Below are 7873 nucleotides of genomic sequence, written 5' to 3'. Positions count from 1 at the left end.
AGGTGACATGCGCTGCCTGATGGTTGTTTAAATCCTTCTCACTGTTCCCGGTTTTCTATCCCATAGGATAATATTTTCCTATTTGTCCTCATAACCTTGTCCTTTATGACGCTCCACTTTGTTTCACTTACCACAACCTTTCCAGGACATGTCTTCCTGGGTCATGCACATCTTCCTCACCCCCTCCCCCCACCCCAGGGTACATCTCTAGCTCCATCATTTTGTGTAGGGGATGGTTTGACCCTTGACTTCCAGATCTTGTCATTTTCTGCCCTAAGTACATTTATTTAACAGAGAAGCAATTATGTGTAAATAATGCCCACTTCCTCCAGTGGTAGAGTCACAAAATGTTTTCTGAGTCTTTGTCCTTCTATCAGAGGATTTCCATTCATCTAGTCTCCATCCCTTGCTCCTGCGAAGCATGTAGAACTAACACACAGAAAGTGGACATCAAGCAACTTAAATTTTGTCCTGCTTTTTCCTTTTAATGTCCAAATTCACCGTTTCTATTTTATCCTTTCTGCTTTATTTTTGTGTCACAAATTTTTTCCTCGTATTTTCTCTATTCAAAGTGTGTGGCAAGAATTTTCACTTGCCTGGCTGCCATGCATACTTCTTCAATAAAATCCCATTTCTCTACTTACTTTTGTGGTTTTGCATTTAGCTTTATTGACTCTTGCTTCAGATTCTCTGGGTTATCATACTCATGGCAACCCAGAACACCAGTTTATTGATTTTCAAGGGAGACATAAAATACCCAGAATCAGTATCTCTTTCCATGGACAAGCCTGGCTTAACCTCACTCACCTGGTTTTTTGACTTACTTTTTTTTTCTAGACTTTGGACTGAACTCTGGGTTTCCAGCTAGACGTTGCGTTTCCTCAGCACGTTACTCCTTACTGTCAGATTATGGTACAATGGAGGAAAGTGCTGCATTCTTTGGCCGCATTCCAGGCCTAGGGCTCTACCCTCCTCACTCTGATAGGGCTTTGCCAGCACCGGCACGTGATGTGAAATAAGTGACTCTTAACATGTTTATTTAAGTGGATCTATTTTAATTTCCAAGTTCCCAGCAACATTTTTGCAATGAATATTTGCTTGCTTATTCTAAATTTTACTTAATTTCTTCACCATATTTATTAGTTTCCCTCCAAAGGGGCCTTTTCTAGTTTTTTTTTTTTTTTTTTTAATTTAGGTTTTGGGGTACATGTGAAGAACATGCAAGATTGTTGCATAGGTACACACGTGGCAGTGTGATTTGCTGCCTTCCTCCCCTTCACCTATATGTGGCATTTCTCCCCATGCTCTCTCTCCCCAACTCCCTACCCCCTGCTGTCCCTCCCCTATTTCCCCCAACAGACCCCAGTGTGTAGTACTCCCCTCCCTGTGTCCATGTGTTCTCCTTGTTCAACACCCGCCTATGAGTGAGAACATGCGGTGTTTGATTTTGTTTTCTTGTGTCAGTTTGCTGAGAATGATGGTTTCCAGGTTCATCAATGTCCCTACAAAGGATGTGAACTCATCGTTCTTGATGGCTGCATAATATTCCATGGTGTATATGTGCCACATTTTCCCTGTCCAGTCTATCATCGATGGGCATTTGGGTTGGTTCCAGGTCTTTGCTATTGTAAACAGTGCTGCAATGAACATTCGTGTGCATGTGTCTTTGTAGTAGAATGATTTATAATCCTTTGGATATATACCCAGTAATGGGATTGCTGGGTCAGATGGAATTTCTATTTCTAGGTCCTTGAGGAATCACCACACTGTCTTCCACAATGGTTGAACTAACTTACACACCCACCAACAGTGTAAAAGCGTTCCTATTTCTCCACATCCTCTCCAGCATCTGTTGTCTCCAGATTTTTTAATGATTGCCATTCTAACTGGCGTGAGATGGTATCTTAATGTAGTTTTGATTTGCATTTCTCTAATGACCAGTGATGATGAGCATTTTTTCATATGTTTGTTGGCCTCATGTGTGTCTTCTTTTGTAAAGTATCTGTTCATATCCTTCACCCACTTTTGAATGGGCTTGTTTTTTTCTTGTAAATCTGTTTTAGTTCGTTGTAAATTCTGGATATCAGCCCTTTGTCAGATGGGTAAGCTGCAAAAATTTTTTCCCATTCTGTTGGTTGCCGATTCACTCTAATGATTGTTTCTTTTGCTGTGCAGAAGCTGTGGAGTTTGATTAGGTCCCATTTGTCTATTTTGTCTTTTGTTGCCAATGCTTTTGGTGTTTTGGTCATGAAGTCCTTGCCTACACCTATGTCCTGAATGGTTTTGCCTAGATTTTCTTCTATGGTTTTTATGGTGTTAGGTCTTATGTTTAAATCTTTAATCCATCTGGAGTTAATTTTAGTGCAAGGTGTCAGGAAGGGGTCCAATTTCTGCATCAATTGAGATAATCATGCGGTTTTTGTCTTTGGTTCTGTTTATGCGGTGAATTACGTTTATAGACTTGCATATGTTGAACCAGCCTTGCATCACTGGGATGAATCCTACTTGATTATGGTGGATAAGCTTTTTGATGTGCTGTTGTAATCGGCTTGCCAGTATTTTATTGAAGATTTTTGCATCTATGTTCATCATGGATATTGGCCTGTAGTTTTCTTTTCTTGTTGAGTCTCTGCCGGGTTTTGGTATCAGGATGATGTTGGTCTCATAAAATGATTTTGGAAGGATTCCCTCTTTTTGGATTATTTGGAATAGTTTCAGAAGGAATGGTACCAGTTCCTCTTTGTATGTCTGGTAGAATGTGGCTGTGAACCCATCTGGACCTGGGCTTTTTTTGGGTGGTAGGCTATTAATTGCTGCCTCGACTTCAGACCTTGTTATTGGTCTATTCAGGGTTTCGAATTCTTCCTGGTTTAGGCTTGGGAGGAGGCAACTGTCCAGGAATTTATCCATTTCTTCCAGGTTTTCTAGTTTATGTGCATAGAGTTGTTTGTAATAATCTCTGATGATGGTTTGAATTTCTGTGGAATCTGTGGTGACATCCCCTTTATCGTTTTTTATTGCATCTATTTGGTTATTCTCTCTTTTCTTTTTTATTAATCTGGCTAGTGGTCTGTCTATTTTGTTGATCTTTTCAAAAAACCAGCTCCTGGATTTATTGATTTTTTTGAAGGGTTTTTCGTGTCTCTATCTCCTTCAGTTCTGCTCTGATCTTAGTTATTTCTTATCTTCTGCTAGGTTTTGAGTTTTTTTGATCTTGCTCCTCTAGCTCTTTCAATTTTGATGATAGGGTGTCAATTTTAGATCTCTTCTTGCTTCTCATGTGGGCACTTATTGCTATATATTTTCCTCTAGAGACTGCTTTAAATGTGTCCTAGAGATTCTGGTATGTGGTGTCTTCATTCTTGTTGGTTTCAAAGAACATCTTTATTTCCTGCCTTCATTTCATTGTTTATCCAGTCAACATTCAAGAGAAAGTTCAGTTTCCATGAAGCTGTGCGGTTCTGGGTTGGTTTCTGAATTCTGAGTTCTAATTTGATTGCACTGTGGTCTGAGAGACTGTTTGTTATGATTTCCGTTCTTTTGCATTTGCTGAGGAGTGATTTACTTCCAATTATGTGGTCAATTTTAGAGTAGGTGTGATGTGGTGCTGAGAAGAATGTATATTCTGTGGATTTGGGGTGGAGAGTTCTGTAAATGTCTATTAGGTTTGCTTGGTCTGTGTCTGAGTTCAAGTCCTGGATATCCTTGTTAATTTGCTGTCTGGTCGATCTGTCTAATATTGACAATGGGGTGTTAAAGTCTCCCACTATTATTGTGTGGGAGTCTAAGTCTCTTTGTAAGTCATTAAGAACTTGCCTTATGTATCTGGGTGCTCCTGTATTAGGTGCATATATCTTTAGGATCGTTAGCTCTTCTTGTTGCATTGATCCTTTTACCATTATGTAATGTCCTTCTTTGTCTCTTTTGATCTTTGTTGCTTTAAAGTCTATTTTATCAGAGATGAGAATTGCAACTCCTGCTTTTTTTTTGCTCTCCATTTGCTTGGTAAATCTTCCTCCATCCCTTTATTTTGAGCCTTTGTGTAATCTTGCATGTGAGATGTGTTTCCTGGATACAGCACACTGATGGGTTCTGGCTTTTTATCCAATTTACCAATCTGTGTCTTTCGATTGGGACATTTAGTCCATTTACATTGAGGGTTAATATTGTTATGTGTGAATTTGATACTGCCATTTTGATGCTAGCTGGCTGTTTTGCCCATTAGTTGATGCAGATTCTTCATTGTGTTGATGCTCTTTACCATTTGGTATGTTTTTGGAGTGGCTGGTATTGGTTGTTCTTTTCTATGTGTAGTGCCTCTTTCAGGAGCTCTTGTAAAGCAGGCCTGGTGGTGATGAAATCTCTGAGTTCTTGCTTGTTCACAAAGGAGTTTATTTTTCCTTCACTTATGAAGCTTAGTTTGGCTGGATATGAAATTCTGGGTTGAAAGTTCTTTTCTTTAAGGATGTTGACTATTGGCCCCCACTCTCTTCTGGCTTGTAGGGTTTCTGCTGAGAGATCTGCTGTGAGTCTGATGGGCTTCCCTTTGTGGGTAACCCGAACTTTCTCTCTGGCTGCCCTTAGCATTTTCTCCTTAATTTAACCCTGTTGAATCTGATGATTATGTGCCTTGGGGTTGCTTTTCTTGAGGAATATCTTTGTGGTGTTCTCTGTATTTTCTGGACTTGAATACTGGCCTGCCTTGCTATGTTGGGGCAGTTTTCCTGGATAATATCCTGAAGAATATTTTCCAGCTTGGATTCATTCTCTTCATCACATTCAGGTACACCTATCAAACATAGATTAGGTCTTTTCACATAGTCCCATATTTCTTGTTGACTTTGTTCATTCCTTTTTACTCTGTTTTCTCTAATCTTGCCTTCTTGTTTTATTTCATTGAGTTGATCTTCGACCTCTGATATCCTTTCTTCTGCTTGGTCAATTCGGCTGTTGAAACTTGTGCATGCTTCACGAAGTTCTCGTGTTGTGTTTTTCAGCTCCATCAATTCACTTATATTCCTCTCTAAGTTGTCCATTCTCGTCAGCATTTCGTCAAATCTTTTTTCAAGGTTCTTAGTTTCTTTGCATTGGGTTAGAACATGTTCTTTTACCTCACAGAAGTTACTTATTACCCACCTTCTGAAGTCTGATTCTGTCATTTCATCACACTCATTCTCCATCCAGCCTTGTTCCCTTGCTGGTGAGGAGTTGTGATTCCTTGTAGGAGGAGAGGTGTTCTGGTGTTGGGTGTTTTCATCCTTTTTGCACTGGTTTCTTCCCATCTTTGTGGATTTATCCACCTGTCATCTTTGTAGTTGCTGACTTTCTGATTGGGTCTCTGAGTGGACGTCCTGTTTGTTGATGATGAAGTTATTTCTGTTTCTTATTTTTCCTTCTAACAGTCTGGCCCCTCTGCTGTAGGACTGCTGAGGTCCACTCCGGGCCCTGCTTGCCTGAGGATCACCTGCAGCAGCTGCAGAACAGTACAGGTTGCTACCAGTTTCTTCTTCTGCTTTGTCCCAGAAGGATACCTGCCAAATGTCAGTCTGAGCTTTCCTTTATGAGGTGACTCTTTGGATATACGGGGGTCAGGGAGCTGCTTGAGGAGACAGTCTGTCCTTTATAGTAGCTCAAGTGCTGAGCTGTGAGCTCTGTTGTTCATTCAGAGCTGCTGGGCAGGTACGTTTAAGTCTGCTGCAGCAGAACTCATAAACCCCCTTTTTTTCCCCAGGTGCTGTGTCTCGGGGTGTCAGGGCTTTATTTAGGAATTTCTGTTATGCTGCTGGCTTTTTTTCAGGGCTGCCCTGCCCAGCAAGGAGGCTGGCTAGTCACTGTCTGCCTGCAGAGGCTTTGCTGAGTTGTTGTGGGCTCCGCCCAGCTGCTGTGTGAACTTCCCTGTGGTCCTGTTTATATGGGTGTAGTTAGAACTCCCTTGGCAATGGTGGCCCACCTCTGTAATCATGGACTCTCTGTGTAATGGCAGGTTGCCTCAGCAACTGCAGGCTGCCTCAGCAATGGCGGACTGCCTCTGTAGTGGTGGAGTGCCTCAGTAATGGTGGATGCCCCTCCCCCACAGAGCAGGACCATCCCAGGTTCAGCTGTGCTTGCTGTGAAGCTCTCAACCCAGAGCTTTTCCAATTGCTGTTTTTTTGTTTGTTTGTTTGTTTGTTTTTGTGGAGGTGGGAGCCTGATCACCTGGCTCCCTGCCTCAGAGCCTTTTTTTTTTTTTCTTTTAGTTGAATGGTCGACTCTTGCCTGCTGAAAAGGCACCCAGATCTGTGTGCTTTCCCGTGTGGCAACCCACTGAGCTGGCTGAAACAGCGGAGCTCAGATTCGTGGCACTTTTTTTTTTTTTTTTGCCCGGGAATCTCCTGTCCTGGCTCCCTGTTTCAGTCCCCTTTTTTAATCAGACGAATGTGCTACTGTGGCTTCCTGGACCTCCACCCACCAGACCCAGACCAGTGTGTTTTTTATGGAGAACCACTGCACCAGGGTGCCAGCAAAACAGCCACGCCGGCCAAAACAACTGCATGGGCCAAAGCAGCTGCACTGGCGACCCGTGGGGCTCCTCCGCCTGGGATTCTCCTGGTCTGTGGGCAATAAAAATCCATCTGAAAATGCGGAGTCCACTCACCCTCTGCGCTTTCACTGGGAGCTGCAATCCTGAGCTGCTCCTAAGCGGCCATCTTCCGATCACACTAGTTTTTTTTTTTTTTTTTTTGAGACAGAGTCTCATTCTGTCACCCAGGCTGGGATGCAATGGCGTGATCTTGGCTCACTGCAACCTCTGCCTCCTGGGTTCAAGCAATTGTCCCTGCCTCAGCCTTCTGAGTAACTCGGATTACAGGCACCCACCACTACGCCTGGCTAATTTTTGTACTTTTTAGTAGAGACAGGGTTTTGCCATGTTGGCCAGGCTGGTCTTGAACTCCTGACCTCAGGTGATCCTCCTGCCTCAGCCTCCCAAAGTGCTGGCTCTACAGGCTTGAGTCACTCTACCCAGCCCCTTTTCTAGTTCTTCATTCTCCTTCTTTTAACAATTTATCTCAGCTGGGTGCAGTGCCTCATGCCTGTAATTCCAGCACTTTGGGAGGCTGAGGTGGGTGGATCCCTTGAAGCCAGAAGTTCGAGGCTAGTCTAGCCAACATGTGAAACCTTGTCTCTACTGAAAATACAAGAAAATTAGCCAGACATGAAGGTTGCGGTGAGCTGAGATCATGCCACTGCACTCCAGCCTGCATGACAGAGCAAGACTCTGTCTCAAATAAAAACAAACACAAAGATTTATTTCAAGTTTTAGCCAGACAACTATTTCTGGCTCCGATATTTAGTAATGTCAGTGCTCTCCAGTTTTTGTTCGAGTTATGTGCTGAATAAAATTTCAGTCAACAACAAATGACTTATTCAACAGTATACTTAGAAAACAATAGTCCCATATTTTACCATTTTTTTTTTTTTTACTATACTTTCTGTGTCAGTATATTTAAATACACAATACCACTGTGTTACAGTATCCAGTACAGTAACATGCTGTGCAGATCTGCAGCCCCGGAGCAATAGGTGACACCACGTAAGCTAGATGTACCTAGGCTGCACCGTCTTGGTTTGTGTAAGTACACTCTGTGATCACGCAACAATGGAATCATCTCATGACATGCTCAGAACATTTCTCCCTTATTAAGTAATGCATGACTGTATTCTTCCTATTTGCTTTTATAATTAACCTTTACCAGCTCTCCTTGTTTCACTTGGTTCTTTCTGTTATGTTCTCTATAGACCCCTCTCTGCCTTCCATCTGGATGAAAATCCTGGGGATAAAGAATGGTCTCAAGTTTCATGGTACAATAGCAATGTTATCCCCCACTCATCAGGT

Source organism: Aotus nancymaae, unplaced genomic scaffold, assembly GCF_030222135.1.
Source record: "Aotus nancymaae isolate 86718 unplaced genomic scaffold, 86718_ANA_hifiasm-v0.15.2.pri h1tg000040l, whole genome shotgun sequence".
In the NCBI taxonomy this organism is placed as follows: domain Eukaryota; kingdom Metazoa; phylum Chordata; class Mammalia; order Primates; family Aotidae; genus Aotus; species Aotus nancymaae.
This window is presented reverse-complemented; position numbering follows the sequence as displayed.